General features: G+C 35.0%; 1 pseudogene across 1 annotated transcript; it reads left to right on the top strand.

Annotated features, from left to right (window-relative positions):
- The first annotated feature begins 10,578 nt into the window (after window positions 1–10,578).
- On the top strand, window positions 10,579–11,286 carry LOC147633006 (antifungal protein ginkbilobin-like protein pseudogene; annotated as a pseudogene). Its single transcript, XR_015267034.1, has 2 exons — window positions 10,579–10,632; window positions 10,735–11,286. The product of XR_015267034.1 is annotated as an antifungal protein ginkbilobin-like protein pseudogene (transcript).
- The last annotated feature ends 12,724 nt before the right edge of the window (window positions 11,287–24,010 follow it).

The raw sequence follows: 24,010 nt of genomic DNA, 5'->3' as shown, positions 1-24,010 counted from the left end.
AGACTGCAAGCCTATTGCTACTCCAATGGAGACAGGTTTGAAGTTGAGTCTTCATGATGCTGGAGATCACTTTGATGTCACACTCTATCAGACAGCTGTTGGTTGCCTCATTTATGTATGCATTATGAGGCCAGACATTCAGTTTGCAGTCTCACAGGTGAGCAGATTTATGCATAGCCCAGGCATTAAGCATTGGCAGGCAGTGAAGCGTATCTTTCGCTATTTGAGTGGTACTCGGCATCTTGGGTTGTTTTATCCCAAGGGGGGGTCATTGCCGCCAGATTTACATGCTTTTTCAGATTCTGACTGGGCTGGTTGTTATGACACACGCGTGTCCACGAGTGGTTTTTGCTTCATGCTTGGAAGCTCATGCATATCATGGTTGAGCAAGAAGCAGCCTACTGTGGCCACTTCTAGTTGTGAAGCTGAGTACAGGGCAGCTTTCACAGCTACGGTTGAGTGTGTGTGGCTCAGACGCCTTATGGCTGATTTGGGTGTTGGGCAGCCATCTGCCACCACCATCTTCACTGACAGTCAGAGCGCATTGGCAGTTGCGCGGAACCCAGTGTTCCATGCTCGTACGAAGCACATTGAGGTGCACTACCATTATGTCAGGGAGAGACTCTCTGCAGGAGAGATCAGTTTGGCTTATGTGCCAACACAGGATAACCTTGCAGACCTTTTCACAAAGGCTCTGCCTCGTGAGAAGTTCGAAGCTTTTCGCAAAGCTTTGGGCTTACTCCCTTTTGTGGATTCGTCCACATAGCTAGACACTTCCCTATACATGAGTGCTAGCTCTTGTTCACCGCATCACTCCAGGGGGGATTTGTTACCATATTATAGTAGTGATGTGTGTGAACACACTTAGGACCGCCGGGGCACTTTTTCCCTCACTAGGAGGTTTTTTCCCCCGTGCATTGTATATACGCCCATTATCTTCTAGGGCTTGTTATCTTTCATTTTTGGCACTCATAATACACTACTGTGTTGTGCTCAAGCTTCCTCATCTTCTTGAAGTTGTGTGTGCATTCCTGCAACCCTAATTCCAACAGCATCTCTCCAAGTCAAGTCAATCTCTACAATCATTATTTGATAATAGTTTACTCTCTTTAATACTATGCATTCTTAAGTACATTGGTGTTTTTTTTCTTTTTCTTAATTTGAAGTGCTTGTGCATGATAGTGTTTATGCACCAGAGTCGAGTCTCTCAAAGAAGTCTCTACACTCATCAAGTCAGCCTCTCTTAAAGAAGTCTCCACACACACACACACAAACAGATTGTCTATACTTGTTAAGGTTTTTACGTAATCTTATATGTATGATTTCAGCTTTATAAGGCAAGGATGTCATATGGAGTTCCAGAGAAATTGAAGGGGCTCGTGCAGCATAGGCCACTTTGAAAACCAACTCTTATTTCTAATTGTATCAACTCTTTCCTTCCTAGTGTACTAACATGTCCAAAGACATTTCAAGACCATGTTTGAGAGCATATGGGTGGCAACAAGTTATTGCACTAGATAAAAATGGAAAGAGGCATTCTATGACTTATAGTCAAGTGTTAGATGGTGGGGTAGGGGAGTGATGCCTTGCTACTCTTGACCGTTCCATTCCAAAAGGCAATTCAATGCTTCAAGATCTAGAGGGATATCTAGAGTTTAGGGATGATATATATCTTGACTTCCTAGAATCTATTAAAAGAGGAAAGCATCATTCAAAAGTTTGCATCATTTACAGCAATGATGCATTTACAGCAATGATAAAGGATTCTTTAGTGCATCACACATAGATCCCATGTGCACTCTAGGTTGGATGGGATTAGTGGAAGGGAAAAAAACATGGTATTTTTGGGACCCAAATGATGTTAACACTATGGCCATTTGGAAAAAATGTATGCAAGAAGGCAAGCATACATTACCTCTAGCACAATTTAGCTTTACAACTGAGGTAGGTTCACTTGTTTTCATTCCTCCAAGATGGCCACATGTTGTTTATACATTTGAGAAATCCTTAGGGATTAATGGATCCATGCTCACTTATGAGAGTATTCATCAAATCTCTAATTGATGGAATTGGTTGGTGGATTTGTATCCTCAAGACAAAGTACCTGTGTTTGAGGATATAAAGGGCATTCTTGGACGTTTACATGGCTTCTCCTCATTAGACCTTGACTCTAAATTTTTAGTTTGTAATGCATTCTTAGATGATTGGTTAACAAAAGATAATGACCAAACACACAATGTTGTGGTACTTAGTAGTAAGAGAGAATGCAAGCCAGGAAAACGAAAGACATTGAGACCCAAGCCTATAACCACATTTGGAAAGAAGCCACATGGCAACAAACATTGCCAAGATTCTGAGCATGACCCTACAAAAAGATCAAATGTTGTAGAAGAAATTTATCTTCATATGCATATGGATTTCTATTATCTCCCGTTTGTGGAATATGTTACAAGAGAAACCATGTAAACAAGTACTTTCATGCTCCATAAATCATAATAAAACTATTTTCTCAACTACTATAGTGTTTAAGTTTATTTCATTACTTATAGAAAATTGTTGTAGATGTTTTTCGCTTTACTACATCTTTTATTTTCTTTAATTTACACTAGTGAAAGTACTCTTTGTGCCTTATAAAATTTTATTATGTTTCACTTTTAAAAAAAATGTATTCTTATTTTTTGGGATAATTATTTAATTACACACCATTCTTTAATTTGCACTTAGAAAAATTTGTCATTGTTCCTTATGGACTTTTCTCGTGTTTCACTTAGGCAAAAAAAAATGCATTCTTATTTTTTGAGATGATTAACTCGATTCTTTAATTTGCACTTAGGAAAGTTTGTCATTATTCCTTATGGACTTCTCTCGTGTTTCACTTAGCCAAAATGCTTTTTTTGGGATAATTATTCAACTACATTACACCTTTAAATTTGCACTATGAGAGTGTCTTTTTACCTCTTGTACACTTTTCTTGTGTTTCACTTATGCAAAACTTTCCACTTCTTTGATTTGCACTCAAGAAAGAACGCCTTTGTACCTTGTGGATTCCTCTTGTGTTTCACTTAAGAAAACTTTTGTATACTTTTTTTGGATAATTATTTAAACTACACCAATTCTTTAATTTGCACTTGTGAAAGTACGTCTTAGTGCCTTATGGATTTGTCTTGTGTTTCACTTAGGAAAAATTATGCCTTATGGATTTATCTTGTGTTTCACTTAGAAAAAATTATACCTTATGGATTTGTCTTCTATTTCACTTAGGAAACATTATGTAAACTGATTTTTGGATAATTATGTAACTACAATCCATCCTCTTATTTGCACTCTTGAAAGTATGTCTTTATGGCTTATGATTTTTGGATAATTATGTAACTACAATCCATCCTCTTATTTGCACTCTTGAAAGTATGTCTTTGTGGCTTATGAATTTTTTCCTGCATTTCACTTAAGAAAAAATTTGTATAGTGATTTTTTGGATAATTATTTAACTTCATTACACCCTTTAATTTGTATCCATTAAAGTAAATCTTTGTGCCTTATGGATTTTTATTATGTTTCACTTTAAAAACAAAACAAAAACATTCTTATTTTTTGGGATAATTATTTAACTACACTCCATTCTTTAATTTAAACTTGGGAAAGTTTGTCATTAATCGTTATGGACTTCTCTTGTGTTTCACTTAGGCAAAATACATTTTTTTTGGATAATTATTCAACTACATTACACCCTTAAATTTGCACTTGTGAAAGTATGCCTTTTTGCCTTATAGATTTTCTTGTGTTTCACCCTAAACTTCACACTTGTGAAAGTTCATCATTGTGCCTTATGGACTTCTCTTGTGTTTCATTAGGCAAAATACCTTTTTTGGATAATTATTTAACTACATTATACCTTTAAATTTGCACTTGTGAAAGTATGTCTTTTTACCTTTTAGCCTTTTCTTGTGTTTCACTTATGCAAAACTTTCCACTTCTTTGATTTGTAATCAAGAAAATAAGTCTTTGTACCTTATGGATTCCTCTTGTGTTTTACTTAAGAAAAACTTTACATATTTTTTTTGGATAATTTTTTTAACTACACCAATTCTTTAATTTGCACTTGTGAAAGTATGTCTTTGTGTCTTACGAATTTGTCTTGTGTTTCACTTAGGAAAAATCATGCCTTGCGGATTTGTCTTGTGTTTCACTTAGAAAAAATTATACCTTATGTATTTGTCTTGTATTTCACTTAGGAAACATTGTGTAAACTTATTTCTGGATAATTATTTAACTACACTCCATCCTCTTATTTGCACTCTTGAAAGTATATTGTCTTTGTGGGGCTTATGAATTTTTCTTTTGTTTCGCTTAAGAAAAGAATTATATAAACCAATTTTTTGGATAATTATTTAACTGCATTCCACCCTTTAATTTGTATCCATGAAAGTACATCTTTGTGCATAATGGATTTATTTTGTGTTTCACTTATGCAAAATTTTGTATGCTTATTTTACTCGTATAAATTTGTAAAGTATGTCTTTATTCCTTATGGATTTCTATTGTGTTTCCCTTAAGAAAAAATTTATATACTCATTTTGTTTAGATAAAGTATGCCTTTAATAAGTTCATGATATTAATAGCTTTATGCATATAGCTATATATAAAAGCATAATGGTCTTTACACATTAGATTTTGTGTATAAGTAATAGTGCCCTTACATATAGTGCTATGTATAAAGTTAATGGAGCTAGTTTATGGTTCTTATACATTATGTATAAGGGTATAAGGATAATAAGAGTATACATATGGTATTGGACTTTACATGTTTTATGACATTTTGTTTCATTAGGGATATTTGGTGATGGAATCTTTGAGAGGTGTTGAGATTGCCTCATATTTTCAACAAACGATGACACAAACTCCCAAAGAAGCAATAAAAATGCTTCATCAATTAAGAGATACGAGTAGAGTATCAAGCATATTCTCCAGTGATAGAATGACTTCTAAAGAGAGTGAACCTCTTTACATGAGTCCTCTTAGCATGCCTTGTAGCACTTTGGATACCCCAACATATGACCAAATTTTTGTGCTCCTAAGCTTTTCTAGAAAGACAATGAGAAGTTATATGGGAGATCGTACCTTAAAAAGTTATATCCTGATCAATATCAATTATTACAAGCCAATTATCACCTTGTGCGTAGTTGCTTTAAAGATATAAAAGGTATTTCTGATTCACGACACAACAAAGAGGTTAAAGCCTTAATACTTTCAATTATTAAGGATAATTATCATGAGATAAAGCCATTGGATTTTCGAGGAGCATCTTACTCATGGAAGATAGAAGATGTGTATGCAAGGTATCTAAAGTCATTACAGTCTAGTCGGAAGAATATGAAGAAAACAATAGCTCAATCGAAATCCTTCTCCCCCGTGTGGATGAGGTATGCTCCCTAATGTTTTATTTATTTCAATGTTTTGCATGTCTACTTTAGTAAATTTAAAGTCATTCTAATAATTATAATATTACATGTTAGGACAATATGAAACTAACAAAGAATGATCATATGAATGAGGAGAATACCAATGGTATTGGTACATTGTAGGTAATATAGTTTATAAATACTTCTTTCATGTTTTATTTAAAAAAAAGTTAATATTATTTATGAAAAAATAATAATGTTAACATTATTGACTTGTTTATTTAAATTTATGATCTTGGAGTGACAATACAAGCTCAATTTCTACTTCAAAGATGCTCTTGAACAAGGTTACTAACATTGATGAGGTAGGTATGTTTCAAGTTGTAGAAATATTATTTCATCCTTGAATCAGTTTATCAAGCCGTATGTGTATTTGATACTTTAACCTTGGTATATTGATCATTTTTAAATATAGAAAAGTTTATGCAACCATATGTGTATTTGATATTTTAACCTTGGTTTGATCGATAAGTACCAAGTTACAGAAACACTTGGATGATAAACAAACCTTGGCTTCTTGTACCTTCAAATTAAAAAAGCTCAAGGTAGTTAGATATATAATGTTAATAACATTTTTTTTCTTAATGATTGAAAATTTTACTTATATTAAATGATTAAAATGTTAGATATATAATGTTAATAGTATTTCTTCTTAAATGATTAAAAATTTTACTTATATTAAAATTTTAAACATTCTTTTTTTTCTTATCTATATTTTCTAAAAGTTGTTTTTCTTATATAACACTTATGATTCTCACTTAGTGTACTACTGCTCTCAGGATGATTCTTCTATGGATGATACACCATCTTCTCTTGAAGTGACTCAACCTCAAAAAGTAATGTTTTTAGTGTATATTATTTTAATCTCTTTATTTTAAGTATGATGTACGTGTACTTTCTTCTATACTTCTTATTTGGAAGCTTAAGATCCTTTTTTGGTTTTATGCTTTAGGAAGCAAGTGAAAATACCACATATGACCAAGAAAAGATTTTGATGAAGTTTCTAGGTGTACAAAGAGTATAGAGGACACGTACATGTCAATGAAGTTGGCATATGCCATGATGAGAAAAGCTCAAGTATTCTCTACTAACAAAAATAGTGAACACAATTCTAAAGGGATGAGAGAAGACCTTGTAGCCTGGTTATTACAAGAAGGCCGAGTGACCATCGTCGAGAAGAGAAATGGCTCTTTATTTTTAGAAGAAGAGAAATGGCTCTTCATCTTTAGATGATGTTAACTTAAGTGATGTTTAAACTATAGAAACTTTCATTTTTAAAACTATTGATGTACAATTAAGATCTCACACTAATGTATTGCTTTTCTCTATTTTTAAAAATTTTTAATCTCAAACTATTGTAATGTTTTTTTATCTAAAAATATTTAAAAGTTTTAGCTATTAAGAAATATTATTTTGGAGTAAGTTATTTAGTTATAAAGTGTAGAAGAGGCTTTTTGTTTTAAAATATTATGACCTAGGTATTGATGATGAAATTTATGAAGTTTTACTTTATAAGTATTCTTAAAAATACTCCAAATCTCTTTCTCTCTCTCTCTCTCTCTCTCTCTCACCCCCCCCCAACACACACACACAACTAAATATGGGTGTCTTTAGGTGTCCACATTATATGGGTGTCTTTAGGTGTCCACATTATGGGTGTCTTTAGGTGTCCACATTATAGTGCAATATTCTCTAGTACATATAGTAAAACATACTTTAAATCTCTCTCTCAAAGTTAATTTGTGTCTTAAATATCTAAATAATTGTACAATATTCTCTATGATATATAGAAATCATTAGAATAACAACACTTAGTAAAATAAAAAACTTGATTTTCAATGTATTTCTCTTTTAAAAAACTCATCTTCAACTTAAAAAATATTATAACCATTATTATATAGTAATTTTTTACATATTAATTTGCTATATAGCAATATTTTACTATATAAATTACTATATAGTAACAATTAACTAGATAAATCACTATATAATAATTTGTTAATTATTGATTACTATATAACAATATTTTACTATATAGATTACTGTATAGGAACGTTTTCCTAGATCAATTACTATATAGTGAATGTTTCCATGACTTTTACTATATAGTAACTTTTTTTTTGCATAATTTAATATATAGGGATTTTTGCGAGTTTATTTGCTATATAGCAAGTGTTTTCCTAGAATGAAGAACTACCCAGATCACCTTTTACATAAAAGTGACTCAAACAAAGAGCCAAATGGATTTACAGAAAGTGACTCCAGCAAAGAGCCAATGGGTTTATAAACTAATCATCTTCCGTTGAAACGCAAATTACCACAATAATATGCAAATCCAACCGGAATTTTCTTTTCAATAACAGGTTAGGAGTAGTTTGGCTCCATCCACTACACCTGTTGATATTGGCTATCTACATTAGTAGATAACTAGCATAGTAGGGATGTAGAAGGTAGACTTATCAACACTTGAAGCAAAATAACAATGAGTGCAATTGGCTATAGTAGCACCAATCTCTTATCCATTGTTTAGAGCATAATGAGATCCTTCATTTTGTTACCTCTACAATTAGCATCCCTACGCCCAAACTACACACACATCATTGGCATTCATTCTAGTTCATTTTCATGGAAAACTAGATAAGTTAAGAAAGCTAATTTACATCTTTTTCTTTGTAATTCAATTACAACCCTTAGAATTCCTCCATTATCTTAAAGTATTTGAATGTATAATGAGTTTAACCATTGTGCAACTGAGTCTTGCTCTTGCTAATCCTCTTGCTAATCCCTATCCCTAATGAATGCTAGTGAGTGTGTGTGAGTGAAGTTAGGTGTGGACCTCAGTAAATTTCACAAAATATTTAGTGGCATATGCTTCCATAACATTGGTATAAAAGTTTTGTGAACGGCATTAGCATGTTTCAATTTTCTTTTTAAAATTTTTGATCATCTTGGATTAGCTGCAATTCCCCATTGGCAACAATAAGGGGCTTTTTGAGAGGCTCTATAACTTACTCAAAACACATTCCCCATACATCACCCTTGCATGTGTGTAAGTGGAGCCTAGCATTAGGGGAAGGTTGAGGTCTATAGGGGCCCTTTAAGCTGCCATATTATGATTTTAATGACTTTTTGTTAAAATTTTAAGTTTCTTTGACTTTAGATACCTTCTTATTCTTCAAATGGCTAGAAGTTTGAATTTCAAAGTTTCTCGCCAAAATTGAATTTAAAATTGAGTGGGAAAAACCATATCATGTGACATATCTATGGAAAGAGCTCAGCGAGTAGATTCTGGATCTCTAATCTCCGACAAATTTTGAGCTCATATGTAGAAGTTATGGATGTCCGAAATTTCAAAACCCCCCCCCCCCCCCACTTTTTGGGAATGAAAAGTACAAAAAAGGCATCTTCCAGAGAATCTTTTGACCACCTTTAATCACCCAACATTTTTGTATACCCTATAGACCTCAACCTTCCCCTAATGTGGTGTCTTGGCTACGAATGTCCAAGAGGTATGATGAAGACCAACCCACGGCTAGAAGGAGTGTGAATAAGTATTTTTGGGAAATGAAAGGACAAAGTTGGGCATCCCTTAAAGTGAAATGCCTTGGATACGTGGTCAAGCTATAAAAACACACAATTTTTTCATCATTAACATTGCAAGGGACTTGCATGTGCCATGCTTCTAAACCATTTTCAATTTACCATATGGATGCTCCTTAGCTTTAGAAAAATCATAATACTAATTCCATGCATATCTAGTTGATAGATGTTAATCTCCGTGACTACTAACTAAGTGCACAAGTGGTTTAAATGTGGTCGAGCTTGAGTGGAGGTCAACATGCTAACTAATGAGGGATTTGGTTTAAAGACTACGAAGCCAAAAACACTAGTAATGCTGAGGAGGGTTTAGGGCCTTCACGAGAATGGGAGTTTTTCAAAGTATGCACCTAGCTTGAGTGAAGGTCAACATGCTAACTGATGAGGGATTTGGTTTTGCATTTGATTGCATATTTAATTATGCCTCTGTATTATTATTTACCTAAGGCCCAATTGTAATTACTCTAGTAATACAAACAAAACTGCAAACCCATGTCAGCATTTGCTAAATCTATCCTTGGTTGACCAAGTTAAACAATGAACAGTTTTATCTCTCATCAGAAAGGATATGTTTTTTTTGGGTCCATGTATTGGGTCTTGCAAGTTTCTAAATAACTTTGAATGGTAAAGGACATGTATGCACTTCGCTTCTCTTGTCTTATCATGAAATGAAGTGTGTATCCTCTACTCAGCTAATTGAAGTAGTAATTGTAAGCTATTGTCACAATATCATGAGTTGCATGTAGCTTAGACCTTGTAGTCTATTGTTGTAAGGTGGCATATAGGCAAGAGGATAAGGGGAGATTACATAAACAGTTACATGAGTTTAATACCCCATGAGGATAGGCATAGCTCCTACGAGAGTGAGCTTTTGGCAAGGAAAAGAACCAAAAAGATCTCAAGGTAAAAGTAGCACACGATGGATTGTTGATGTTTGTCATGCCCTTTTATGGCATTGTAATCAACCATTACTTTTTTAGGGTCATCAAAAATCACATTTAGACCAGGTAAAAACGATTCAGAAATTTTGTACAATCATGCTATTTTAAAAAGGACCCATCGAAAATCAACCTTGAGATACCGCTACGAAACTACACTTTTAGGTCGTTTTCACACGTGAAGTAAATTTAACGTTTGTCCCTAATCTATTAATAATTCTTAGCCTGAGCGTTGACGGTTCAAATTCTCCTCTATGTGGATCTTCTTGTCATCATTCAACGCACTTAGGAGTTCCGAGTGGGTAAACCCATCGTTGAAAACGAGTTTGTTCCTGTCTGTATGAAACAACAAACAACCGAAGTCAACTCGAGCTCGGCTAAGCAAACCTTGATTCATAATAAACACGCAACGTATTGCTTTTTGTGCTTTTTTATTATTATTATTATAAAGCTAGTAGGCAGTTTATATTCAAACTGTACCACCTGCACTAAGTTTTTCTTCGGAGATGGGGACCTTTTTCCATTCAGTCACATTTGAAATTGTAGCTATAAATGTGTGGTGCTAATGCCGTTGCCTTCATCATCGAGCGAGAAACATATCAATCTCGTCTTGTGCACTTCGTCATCCCGTGATTAAGGTAAATTATTAACATATCCTGAGGGAGATAACTATTCGACCTGTTTGAGGAGTTCGCAATTCAACTGTGTTAAAAGTTATAGGACTTGATCTTGTCTTGCAGTTTTCGAGCAAAATGGCGCGCGCAGTGGCGATTCTGCTCCTGGTGGTATCATGCGGCTTGCTTTGGGCGGCTGGGTGGCCTCCTGCTACGGCTGCAGCGGCGGACACCTCGTACGTGTCGAGCATGTGCAACACGCAGGGCATCCCGCAGGGGAGCGCTTTTTGGGGCCACCTGGGCGCCCTGCTAGCCGAGCTGGTGGAGAACACCCCCTACACGCAGGGCTACTCCTTCAAGACCCGTTGGGGCGGCGGCAGTGCGCCCGCCTTCGGCCAGGCCGGATGCCCGGCCTCCGTGTCCAGCCCCTCCATCTGCGAGCAGTGCCTAAAGCAGCTCTCCACGGACATCTGGAGCATCTGCAACAGCGCCATTGGAGCACAGGTCTGCTACCACGACTGCTCGATCCGCTACGAGAACTACTATTTCTAAACAGGGTGGAGGGGGACCATCCCTTGAAGCGCTTAGCTAGGGGTGGAAAAACAATGTGAGGTCTGAAGGCTAAATGCCCTATGTGAATTTACATACATGAATTACAGTAAAGAACTCTTTGTTTAATCTGCTTCTATATTATGTCTTCAAATGTTTCTTTGTACAATATTGGAATTCTACAGCTCTCGCTACCTAACTACTTAACGAACCCAACATGCCTACTTCACTTCTTTCCCCAGCCAAGTTTGTTCTCTCCAAATGTTTTCTTTGAAATTTTTCATCTACTTCATCATGCATTCTAATATTTATTGTAATGAACACTCGAATTACAGGCCACATAATAGTACATTGCTATGTCAAAAGTGTAAATAGCATCTTCTTGTCTTACCACTAAATTACATCATCCGTGTAATCACTCTCTGGTATTTTTGCATGTTCTTCAATTATTATCCTCCTTTCTTGTGTCTCTTAATGTCTTCTAAGTAAGCTATTATTTAACTACTATCATGATTGCTAAGTAGTGAACTTTGATTCAGTAGCTAGAAAGGGGGCGTCACATTTTTACTACAAATTGAATAAGGCTTCTTGTTCTGGTGATGGGGTGGGCTCTAATGGTAGTTATGCTGGTAGCTAGCCAAGTGCCATATAAAGTGGCATGATATATATCAAGAGACAATAAAAACAATGCCATTATATTTTAACCTCAGCTTTCATGCTAATTGCATTAATGTTTTGGAATTAATGCATTCCCACTAGAAATGCCATTATATTTTAACCTCAGCTTTCATGCTAATTGCATTAATGTTTTGGAATTAATGCATTCCCACTAGAAATACCATTGATGTCACAAACTGAAGAGCACGTCTTGTGCCCATTTTGATCGATCCATCCATTTAGTTCTAGCCCATTTTTTTATGAAAGTAATAGCTTGTTTTTTATGAAAAATATATGGATGGGATTGGTGAAAGAGCTTGCATGCTAGGACTTAAATCCAGAAAAAAATTAGTAGACCAGGATGCCTTTTGCTAACGCTATATAACCCTTTTATGAAGGAAAATAAGAAAACAACTTTAGTCTCGTACATGTATCACCTTCAAGCCTTTTTCACTCTATCAATTTGTGAGTTTATGAAAATAGATTCCAATTCTTACTTAGTTATATCACTCCTTCATCTACCATCATGAAACTTAACCTAGTATCACAATGTCAACCTTTTCTAGACGTATGTGTCTAGCTTCCCTTACTCATCTATTTTAGCTTCTAAAAAGCTTATCAAAAAAATGTAACTTCTTTCAATTGATCTTTGGAAAACCCTCTAGCTATGCAAGATAGATAGGTTTCTATAGAAAATTTTATTTTTTGCTCTTGCAAATTTGTATAGAAATTGTTTTTCTACTATTCCAAAGCTATGTACGTAAATTGATATCTCCCTCTTTGCCTTTTTATTCTTTTACAAGTGCATGCAGCATGTGCAAATGTTTCCTTGTGCACCTACATCTCCACTATGAATTCGAGTTTTCAAGGCTAAGAATCTTTCTAGGTTGCTCCACTATTCAAAAGATAATCAAGAAATAATAAGCCTTTCTATCAATAAATTTAGTGCTTGTCCAAAGTGCAAATGAGAGGTATTATCTTATATTCAAATTTCCCATCTTCTATCTCCTTTCCTACTCAATGGAAAGGCATCATGGCATCGAGAAAAAAAGCATGGATGTATGGAGTTCTAACAAACCAAGGCCTTCCATAATCAATTTAGCATATTGGCATAGAGTGGAGCACATTATCTCCTCAACCTTCCTTCCAAAAATCCCAATAAACCGTGATGAGAACAAAGCTTTTAAAAACCATTAGATCAAAGTTCAATGCCCTTCAAGTGCTCTTTTTGATGCATCATTTTCAAAATGGGATATGGATATCAATCCTCAATCTAGGTATGTTGTTATTTATCATGTATACAATACTGTGATATAATTTTCAGACTTCATTGATTGAGAGAATGTGCTTATACATTTTTTGCAAAGGTGCATAAGAAGCTACCCAATATTATTGGAGAGAGGCATTTGATTGGATAGCGATGACGTCGCTTAGAGTCAAGGGCAGTATATCCTTCTTGCGAGGAGCAACACATCTGTACAAAGTAGAATGGTCTCATATGACTAATGGGCCCAAGGCCAATTGACTAGCCCATGGACAACACTTATGATAGTGTGAAAGGGGGGTCATGTATATATGCCACATGAACCATATTTTTGGTACCTTTTGATAATCATGAATACACAAGTCTCTTACTTTCTCTTGTTGCTCTAAACCTAAGCTAATCATCATCTAGGCTAATCCAAGGCTAATTAGGCTAAATGTAGGTTAATCTAGTTGCCACTTTCTTTCATTGGTATCAGAGCCATGTCTTTGATCCATTTCCATCTTAGTTTCAAGAAAATTTGAGGAATTCTTCGATTTCTTGATTTCTTGACTTTCTTGATTTTCTTGATTTCTTGATCAAGAAAATGGACATGGTGATTTTGGGATGATTGAATCTCTTTGATTTTTGGGATGATTGAATCTCTTTGATTTTTGGTTTGTTCTAAGCTTTTGGGGGCTATGGGTCACTGTGGACCAAAAAATGGGGTAGCCGCTCCAAAATTTGAATGGCATGACCAAATTTGGGAAAAACTTTTTGCTAATCATGATTAACTTTCTTAGTCAAAACATTTTTACCCTACTTCCCCCTTCGTGCTTTATTTTGATGCCTATGGAGCATTTTTAGTGCTAGAAATCTTAATCATTGATCAACTTGGAAGATTGGCCATGCTATAAGCTTTGTATTAAGCTCCCTTATGCTCACGTTTCTCACAAAATTTGCGCATGAGGCTGTAGTTCAGCTGCACGTTTTCTACACCGTTTGAGGAGCCACAATGCTTAAAATTGCTTCAAAGCTATGGCAAAGAAGATGTTTAACATGTTAAGAAAATGTAATGCTCTAAATGGTGAGTGATTTGAGTGATTTTGGCCGTGAGGAGGGTGCCTATGATTCATGGGAGTTTGGAGTCCAAAAATATCATCAATGCTCAGTACAAGACTAGCCAAAGCTTCAACAGATGTGTAAGCAAAGTTTCAATTACTTTCATGGGATCCAGGGCATTCTTTCATGGGATCCAAGGCATTCAATCTCATCAATAAGCCTTCCTCTATCATCCTATGTCATCCTAAGCCTTCCTCTATCATCCTATGTCATCCTTGCTATGTCATTCAAAATTGGGGTTTCCCACATACTTTCATGGGATCTAGGGCATTCAATCTCATCAATAAGCCTTCCTCTATCATCCTATGTCATCCTTGCATCAAAATGGATAAGGGATTAGGGTTTATTGGAGAAACAAGGTTTTAGGGGAAGTTCCCTAACAAGGTTTTAGGGGAAGTTCCCTAAAATTAGAGTTTGCCTTGGACTTCTCTTTATTTTACATGCATGGACATATGCCCATAGGTCTCATTGATCATGTTATGCATTGATTGCATCAAGGGTCATTGAAGTCAAATTTTCATTCTCTTTAGGGGTTTCCTTGTATATTTTACATTGAGTTGTTCCCACATGAAGTATTGGGGATTGAGGACATCAAGGAGCACGATTGTATTACCGAATAACCTCTTCTACAAAATTAACCTCGCATATTGGATGGCCATGGCATGCAAATATAAGTGCCAATTATAAGTCAATTCATATACACTTTCATGTTCATGCTATACAACTCACACACACTTGTATTCGCATTTCAATTCCTAGTAATCAAGTGATGTGTGAGGGTACCTCGACATTTGGAGGAGAGGCCGGGGGGGAGTATGTCTTGAATCCGCCTTGTGAGTGCCTTGGAAAAGAGGTAAGGTGGAGTAATCGGTACCGGTGGTGAAGACATGGTCCCAACTTGTGCCTAGTTTTGACCTAGGTACAAGAGTGGGAAGAGCTTGGTCGGGAGACCGGCAAGCTTCAATGCCCTACATCGATTTCCAAGTGCCTATAAAGGATGCATTTTCTTGGGCAAGGATTTGGTAAGAATGGGATATAGTGTAACAATTGGTTTTCAATTGAGTTTATATAGAGATTTGCTTGCAAAAACAAAGGAGATGCTGCTGAAATTTGGTCAAAATCGACCATGCATAAGTGCAACCTCCTAAAACCCTAATTCAGTCTAGAATCGATAGATCTCATTTGAATGGTTATACATATCTTTAAATCTTGTACTAAGGGATACAATTCAAGCCATCAAGCACTTAATTCCGACAACGATTGCTAATCATAAGATTATGTAGAAAGGTTAAAGTGAGGCCCAATCAAAACAGCACTTCATATTGCCAAAGTGAGCATAGGGTTAGGTTCCCCAAACCCTAAGCTTACCATCTAGCCTTAAACCTCACCAATCGAACACCCACCATATCCACTACACCCATTTTTCCACTGGATATCATGTTTCTATAGAAATTAGGGTTTCTAGACTTAACCAATTTTGACATCATAGCTGGATACTATGCTCTTTCCTTATTTTGGCAAGCTAAAGACTTCAAGAATTGGACTCCGTTCACTTTGTCAAAGTGGCAAATTACTCACTGGTTGACTTTTCAAAGAAGTCAAAACAAAGAGTACTTGTGCATTGACCTTGGTCAAAGTGATCATACACGGGGGTTCTACATGTCATTTCCTTCCTATAGAGCTATATAGCTTGTAAATCAGAGTTTGGGAACATATCCAACTTGGTCGTTTTTCAATGGCATCCAAGTCAAAGACCAAGGCTGCTTTCAAGGAAGTATTTGAGCATGAGGGTGGTGTTCTGGAAGCAAGGCAAGATGCAAGACAAGATACTCAAGAGCATGTGTAAAGTAATGTTGACTTGCATCAAGGGTCACACATACCACAAGGTTCCATTGAGAATCAAGGGATTACAAGTGCAATTGATGGAAAAGATATATCTTGATCAATAAAATACTATGAGAAAATTGCTACAGCTTATGGAGAGCTTAGGGAAAAAATCTCAAGATGATGCAAGTGAGGAAAATTTCTTTAACCGCTTGGATCAAAGATTTGTAGCCATGAATCAACAGTTCCAAAGAGTTAGTGACACTTTGCATGATGGTTTTGTTGCAATTTAAGGAAGGGTACACAAAAGGTTGAGTATCTTGGACATATAGTGAGCAAAGAAATAATTATAGTGGATCCTAAGAAGGTTAAGTGTGTTAAGAACTAGCACATGCCTACAAATACCACTCAATTTAGGGGATTCTTGGGCTTTTCATCATTTTATAGAAGGTTCATTAAGAGGTATGGGTTGTTGCAAGATCAGGGCGTCTAGTTTTGTCCAGTTTATGCTGGACTGGGACAATGCTTGGAGAGCCCTAAGGGTCCAGATTTTCTAAATTTTTTGAATTAAGGTTCCTATGGACCAATTAAATTAATCCAAATGTAGGGAGGAGATAAATGGAAGAATAAAAGAAAATCCCCCAAAAATGCGTAAATGCTCACATAAGATAAAGAGTTGACTAAGGACAAGGTTATTAGTTAAAAAAGAAGAGATATTTAGAAGAAATGATGCATTTTTGACACCTCAGTGTGGGAAATTCCCCTCATGAAGGAAGCACCTATTTCACATGTGTGGTTGAGTTTTAAACTCACAAATAATGATATATTTTCATCTCTCCTCTCTCCTGCTTCAACTAGATCTAAAAAGTAAGCTAAACTGACCTAAAAATGGTAAAAAAATGACCAAACTGATCTGGAAAATTCTAGAATCAGTTTGCTTGGTTAGAGGATCACTTTTTTCTAAAAATGAAGCCTGTCGCTTTGTAAATGGTTAATAGTGTTTTATGCAGTGTTACTATACTCCTCCCCAGAGCCAAAAATAGTGAATTCATTGATAATTCATTTGTTTTTTACCATTTCCTCTTCAAAAGAATTGGTGGCCACTCTTGTTGCAAACAAGAGTAGATCTCTCAAACCATCAAGCTCCTAGTAAGTTAGAAATTCTACTTTTTCTTATTCTATTTTATGGTTTTTTGATTTTTTCTTTCTTTAAAATGAAAATGGATGTTATGCCTGGCTGGAAAGGCTTTCCCCCTTCTCTTCATTATTGAATTCAGCCCTTCTTTATCCTAGATGTGTAATCAAGTTGATGGAATTAAACTTTTTATATTGTTTACTCTTAATAAAGTGAAAATTAATTAGATTAGAATGATTTAAATCATCTTGGATAATTTCTAGTAAATTTTAGAGTGAAAAATTTGAAAAATGGTCACCCATACAAAGGAGGTTATGGCAAAATTTTCTTAAATTTGGTGAAATAAGTTTTATCTTTTTATTATTCAAAAAGAGTAATTTCTAAACTAATCACGAATTCCTGAGGAATAAGTAAATCAATTTATCTAAATTTTTGACTTCGATAGATTTTTTGAATTTTCTCATTACCGTCCGAGTGAATATGAAACGATAGAATTTTCTCTCACAGTGTATTTACTTATTCATTTATATCGATTATTCATGGAAATTAAACATAGAATCAAAGAGAACTCTAATTTTGATATAAAAAGTCTTTTTATCTCTTTTTATGCATAAAATCCAACTTCAATGGAAATAACACTTTTATATAAAAGAAAATCCTTTTACGCATAGAAATTAAATCTAATGAAAATCACACTTTTATAATAAAAAATATCCAACATGCATCTTTCTATGCATAGAATTTAAATCTAATGAAAATCACTCTTTTATAATAAAAACATATCCAATCTGCATCTTTCTGTGCATAGAATTTAAATCTAATGAACATCACTCTTTTATAATAATAAAAATTTCAATATGCATCTTTCTATGCATAGAATTTAAATGTAATAAAAATCACACTTTTATAATAAAAAAATATCCAATATGCATCTTTCTATGCGTAGAATTTAAATCTAATGAAAATCACACTTTTATAATAAAAACATATCCAATATGCATCTTTCTATGCATAGAATTTAAATCTAATGAAAATCACTTTTTTATAATAAAAAAATATCCAATATGCATCTTTCTATGCATAGAATTTAAATCTAATGAAAATCACTCTTTTATAATAAAAAAATATCCAATATGCATATTTCTATGCATAAAATTTAAATCTAATGAAAATCACTCTTTTATAATTAAAAAAAACATCCAATATGCATCTTTCTATGCACAAAATTTAAATCTAATAAAAATCACTCTTTTTTAATAATAAAAAAATATCCATTATGCATCTTTCTATGCATAGAATTTAAATCTAATGAAAATCACACGTTTATAATAAAAAAAATCTTTTTGCATCACTTTATGCTGCATAAAAATTAATATTGATGAAAGTAACACTTTTATAATAAAAATATTTCCAATATGCATCTTTCTATGCATAGAAATTAATTCTAATGAAAACAACACTTTTATAATATTTCCAATATGTATCTTTCTATGCATAGAATGAAAATAACACTTTTAGAATACATAAATGGAGGGGATTACTCTTTTTGAATAACATAAAGACAAAACTTATTTCTACAAAATTATTAGAAAATTTTACCATAACCTCTTTTGTATGGCTGACCATTTCTCAATTTTTATATTTTAAATCTACTTTGAATTTATCCCAAGATGAATTTAGCACTCTAATCTAATCAATTCTCAAAAAAAGAAGAAGAGTAAACAATACGAAAAGTTTAACTCTATTTATTTGATTACAGATCTTGGATAAAGAAGGGCGGATTTTAGTGAAGAGAAGGGGGAAGCCTTTCCATCAAGGCATAACATCCAATTTCACATTAGAAAAAGCAAGAAATCTAAAAACCATAGAATAGAATTAAAAAAAAGTAGAATTTCTAACCTACATGGAGTTTTATGAGCTTTCCTTTGGCTTGAGGGATTGAAGGCTCTAATCTTGCTTGGATCAAGAGTGACCACCAATTCTTTGTAGAGGAAATAGTCAAAAACAAGTGAATTATCAATGAATTCAATGTTTTTGGCTATGGGGAGGAGTAGAGTAAGAGTGCATAAAACACTATTAAGCTTCTACAAAGGGGGAGGCTTCTATTTATAGGAAAAAATGAGCCTCTAACCAAGCAAACTGATTCTTGAATTTTCCAGATCAGTTTGGTCAATTTTTGACCATTTTTGGGTCAGTTTAGTTCACTTTTTGGATCCAATTTTGAATTAGGAGAGAGGAGAGATGAAATATCTAATTTTATTGATTTAAAATTTAAAAGCAATGATGAGAAAAAGGCACCTACTTCAATAGGGGGAATCCCTATCCTGAGGTATCAAAAATCAGTTTTTTAACTATTTTCCTTGGTCCTTAGTCCACTCTTCATCTTATGTGAACATTAACTCATTTTTGGGGGGTTTTTCTTTTATTTTTCAATTTATCTCTTTCCTACATTTGGATTAATCTTATTGGTCCATAGAAACCTTAATCTAAAATTTTTCAGAAAATCTGGACCCTTAGGATAAGGCCTTTTGAGGAGATTATAATTTATTTCTAATGCACCTTCTGAAATTCTTTTTGAACTTCTATTTTGGGGGAATTTATTTTAATAAGAAGAGATATTTTTCCATCCAAAAATATCTAAAAACTGAATAATCTCTCCCTAGAATATTTTCTCTCTCTAAGCTAAAATAGGTAGAAACGAGATCTTTTATTATTCTGAAGAGGGGATTGATTACAGGGGAAGATACTAGACATCTTGAGGGTTGGGGAGGAATCTTATAGTCAATGCTGCCATGATACGCCGGGACCACTATCCATTTCCCTTCACAAAACATGTTCTCAAGTGAGTTGTAGGAAAGAAAGCCTACAGTTTCCTTGACGGATTTTTTGGTTATAACCAAGTGTTGATCGACCCAAAGGGTTAACATCAAAAAGCTTTTGCACGTAGGCATATTGAGTTATGCCATTTGGCTTGACCAATGCCCTAGGCACCTTCAAAAGCCTAATTTGCATAGCCTATAAGGAATATCTACAAAAATTCCTTGAAGACTTCATGGATGACCTTTGTGTCAACTCTACTAGAGCCTAATTGTGGTGTCTAAAGAAAGCACTAGAGAGATGCTGGCTTTACAGGATCTCACTCAACCCTCTAAAATGCCAATTTTGGGTCAAGCATGGAGTAATATTGGGACATATTATCTTAGAACATAGAATCTCCATAGATGAGAGTAGAAAGGTGCGATTCATTCTTGAGCTGCCACCCCCAATCAATTTCAAAGGAGTCCAGCAATTCATGGGACATGTTGTTTATTACCGACGCTTCATCTTCATGTATGCCAACATTGCTCGTCCCCTTTATGAACTCCTAGTGATTTTTGAATGGAAATAGGAGTGCCAACAAGCATATGATACCATAAAAAAGGCGTTGGCAAGTGCTCCCCCATCTTGAGATCCCTCGATTGGGAGATCATATTCCATGTCCACATAGACACCCCTACCTTTGCAATTGGTTGCATATTGGATCAACTCAGAGAATACAATAGGGATTTCCCTATTAGCTTTGCCAATCACCATTTAAATGCGGTAGAGCGGAACTATACCACCATGGAAAGAAAAGAGTTGGCCATGGTTTACATTGTTAAAAAGTTTTGCCATTACCTTTTGTTGACCAAGTGTATTTTCTTTGTTGACCCCCTCAAGCTCTTATTTATAGGTGAATAAACCGTGTATCATTGGCAGAATTACCAGATGGCTTCTAATTCTGCTAGAATTTGACTTTACTATCAACGGTACGAAAAGGCTCGCAACATGTATTGGCCAACCATGTTGCACATCTTTAATGGAGAGCCAATGGTGGGTGTTGATGATGATTTGCCAAATGTCCCCTATTTCAGCTTTTTTTTAATTCTTAAATGGGGAGAATAAGTTGCACACTTCTTAGCTAATGGCCTACCCCACCGAAGCACCAATTAACAAGGATAGAGCAAGACGCCTCATCAGAAAAGTTGCCCCTTATCAATTGATCCAGGGGAAACTCTACAGGCAAGGAAAAGAAGGAATCATGAGGTGATGTTTCCGAGAGGGTGAATACATCTCTATTTTGGAGCAAACCCAGTCTGGAATCGTAGGATGACACTTCGCAGAGCAACAACGTATATCACTACTCAAAAAATCCTATTGGTAGGACTATGGTGGTCCACCTTATTTGGAGAGACGTCACTGAATATATTAAACGATGCAATGAATTCCATAATTTGGATTTAAGTTTAAGGATAGTTCTTCTATCATAATTGTATTACAAAGTCTTATTATTTTTAGAAAAAAATTAAAATTATCAAAGCTATGGCAAAATGTTTAGAAAATAATGCATATCTTATTTTTATGCATAATGCTAAAAGAGGATTTCCTACCATATTCTAGGATTGGACATCCTATGCTAAAAGAATGGATTTCATCATATTCATGGGAAACAAAATTATAGTGTTTATGCATAAATAAGTATTTAAATGGTAAAAGAGTAATTTTTTGGTAAATTTATTTTTATGCAAAAAGAGAAATTTCCATGATATTTGAGAATCAAGTAATTAAATGGAAAAAGAGGAATTTTTGGTAAATTTATTTTTATGCAAAAAGAGGAATTTCCATGATATTTGAGAATCAAGTAATTAAATGGAAAAAGAGAAATTTTCGGTAAATTTATTTTATGCAAAAAGAGGAATTCCCATGATAATTTAGATCCAAGACATTAAATGGTAAAAGAGGAATTTTTGGCATAATCCAAATTATGAGTATTTATCAAAAGTGAAATTTTGAGCATTATTAAATTTATTGGAAAATATGGATAGAATTGATTTTTGTAAATCTCATGAATCTTTTACTCAAAAGAAGAATATTGAATATATTTCACTTGAGAAATTTGAGAAAGAATATGAAAATATCCATCGAGAAAAAGTACCTTTATCTAGACCAAGTAATTGGCAGAAATTTAGAAAAGTCCCTTCGGTATCGAAAGTAGAAAATGTTACTAAATGTGAATATATGTGAATAAGATGTGAATACAATGTGATAAGATGTGAATGCGATGTGATAAGATGTGAGTGGATGTGATAAGATGGGAATGCGATGTGATAGGATGTGAGTAGATGTGATAAGATGTGAGTGGATGTGATAAGATGTGATGTGATGTAAATGGATGTGGATGGAATGTGATGTGATGTAAATGGATGTGGATGTGGATGTGAAGAGTTATGGATGGGATGTGATGTGATGTAAATGGATGTGGATGTGAATGTCATAAGATGAGATTGAGATGTGATGATATGTGAAAGGATGTGATGTGATGTGGATGCAATGAATGTAATGGATGTGAATGGGTGTGATGGATGTGAGTGGATGTGATGAGATGTGGATAAGATGTGATGCAATGTAAATAGATGTGGATGTGAATATAATGTGATGAGATGTGATGATATCTGAATGGATGTGATGTGATGTGAATATGATATGATGAGATATAAATGGATGTGAATATAATGTGATGAGACATGAATGGATGAGATGTGATGTGAACGGATGTGATGTGATGTGATGTGAATCGGGGTAGATGTGAATGGACAAGATGTGATGTGAATGGATGTGATGTGATGTGATGCGGATCGGGGTAGATGTGGATGTGATGTGGATGAATGTGATGAGACGTGAATGGATGAGATGTGATGTGAACGGATGTGATGTGAATCGGGGTAGATGCAAATGGACAAGATGTGATGTGAATGGATGTGATGTGATGTGATGCGGATCGGGGTAGATGTGGATGTGATGAGATGTGATGTGATGTGGATAGATGTGATGTGGATGAATTTGATGTGATGTCGATAGATGTAATGAGATGTAATATGGTATGATTGGATGAGAATGGATGAAGGATGATGGGAATAGATATGATTGGATGATGGGAATAGATATGAATGGATGTGGAATAAGCAAAGTGAATTGATGTGGAACAATGTGGAAAGATGAGAGTTTGTTAGAAACTATATTTATGACATGTTCTTAAATGACTGTTTTATGTCAAGAATGCTAGGGAAGCATTTTTGACCATCTTGGGAATGAGGTCGTGGGTGGTGACCTAAGTGATAAAGTTGCAACAGCTGACAGAGAGTCAACGGAGGACGTCTTGTGTAGCAAGGTCAGCCGAGGTCTTGACCAGCCTCGGTTCGATTTAAATGGTGAGCTTCCGGTACAGTGGATGAGGGACCAAGGATGCGGCCTATGAGTGAAGCGCTAGGTGACCTGCGAAGGAACCTAGAGGGTGTTGACCATACGGCGCTCAGGCTCTGGGTCACTAAAGATACCCACCCATGCGTCGAGGAAGAAAATGGAATAAGGTGTTAGAGTTGTTTTCTGAACTTGGGCATGGATCTGGTTGATTGTCCTTCGTGGTCCTTAACGGCGGATGAGTCCATGGATCTTTTATATGGATCTGTTGGTTGATCTTCAAAATGGAGAGTCCATCTGGATTTTCTTATGTGATTTTATTGCCGGGTACTATGAGCTAGGAACTATTGAAAAGGCCCCGAAGTGAACAGGTGATGAGCGTTCTGGTTTTGCCAATGATGCAATAGGTACACCGATGAAGGAATGATTCGAAACTAAAATTTAACTTGGATATTTTGGAGGATTATGTGATCAGTGATACTATGGTTTCATTAAAAGATTGTTTTAAAGACAGTTGAATCTGTGAAAGAGGCAATCTGTGAAATAGGTAATTTGCCTGTTTCAACTGTTTCACAGTTGAACTTGTGAAACAGGCAATCTGTGAAACATGCAATCTGTGAAACAGGCAATTTTATATTGGGTGTGTAATTGGTGTG

The sequence above is a fragment of the Cibotium barometz genome, chromosome 12 (genome assembly GCF_041138505.1).
Source record: "Cibotium barometz isolate CiBa-2024 chromosome 12, ASM4113850v1, whole genome shotgun sequence".
Classification (NCBI taxonomy): Eukaryota; Viridiplantae; Streptophyta; class Polypodiopsida; order Cyatheales; family Cibotiaceae; genus Cibotium; species Cibotium barometz.
The sequence above is the reverse complement of the archived record's forward strand: the minus strand, read 5'-3'. Positions and strand labels throughout refer to the sequence as shown.